Source organism: Trichechus manatus, unplaced genomic scaffold, assembly GCF_000243295.1.
Source record: "Trichechus manatus latirostris isolate Lorelei unplaced genomic scaffold, TriManLat1.0 scaffold00018, whole genome shotgun sequence".
In the NCBI taxonomy this organism is placed as follows: domain Eukaryota; kingdom Metazoa; phylum Chordata; class Mammalia; order Sirenia; family Trichechidae; genus Trichechus; species Trichechus manatus.
Window position 1 is genome coordinate 16455773 of NW_004443954.1, and position 1068 is coordinate 16456840.

Genomic DNA, 1068 nt, shown 5'->3' on the forward strand with positions numbered 1-1068 from the left:
CACTGGACTTGGATATGATCTTGGACATAAGTGTCATAAGTGCACACAGTAGTTGTGCATTCATTTGTGATTTGACCGGTCCAGCAGTCACAGAATGGCCACAAGGCTACCTTAAACTTAGCACACAAGTTCTAGATTTTTGACTTAAAAAGGGTAAGCCTGAGAATGCAGGTCAGGCAGAATGATGAGCAAATAAAACCAATTATATAGGGAGAGATGAGAAAAATGATTGGCTGGAGCCTGGACTGACATCTTGGGCCATGAGATAACCTTCAGCATATCAAGTCATTGACCAGGATAATAGAGTCGAAGAATAGGAGAGTCTGGTACCATATGCCCTTTGGGGGTGTTATACCAGTCTTGGACTGCCTAAGATTGGATTTCTTTTATATGAATGTATCTTTTAAGCCATTGTTTTGAAGTTTTTCTGCAGGATACAACCCAACCTAATCCAAACTGATGCACAAACTTTAATTTATAGCTATGTGCTTAAACTTTAGAACATAAGAATATACCAGATGGTCAACTTCTGTTCTCATGAAGCTTTCTGTGTAATGGGAAAGGCAGACAATTTAACAAATAATCACAATAGAATGTGAAAGTGTCAATGAAAAGGACTTTCCTTAGAATTCTGAGTCCATAAAGCAGGAATGTTAAACACAAGCAGGATGAACGAAGGCTTCCCTGAGGAAAATGTATTAGCTTACACATTAATATGTGTAAAAACTGAGGGCATTGGTGGTTCAGTGCTAGAATTCTTGCCTTCGATGCAGGAGACTCGGGTTCAATTCCTGACCAGTGCACCTCAGCACATCCACCACTCGTCTGTCAGTGGAGGCTTGTGTGTTACTACGATGCCGAACAAGTTTCAGCAGAGCTTCCACCCTAAGACGAACTAGGAAGAAAAGACTGACAATCTACTTCTGAAATTCAGCCAGTGAAAACACCCTATGGATTACAATGGTCAGATTTTGCCATTTTGTTCCATTGTGCATTGCGTCTCCATAATCTGGGGGCCAACTCAGCAGCAGCTAACAACAACAGCATGTGTAAGAATAAGGAGACGAC

The 1068-nt window shown here is 41.1% G+C and overlaps 1 non-coding gene across 1 annotated transcript; it reads left to right on the top strand.

Annotated features, from left to right (window-relative positions):
• The first annotated feature begins 732 nt into the window (after positions 1-732).
• On the top strand, positions 733-803 carry TRNAR-UCG (transfer RNA arginine (anticodon UCG)). Its single transcript has one exon. It is a non-coding gene; the product is annotated as a tRNA-Arg (tRNA).
• The last annotated feature ends 265 nt before the right edge of the window (positions 804-1068 follow it).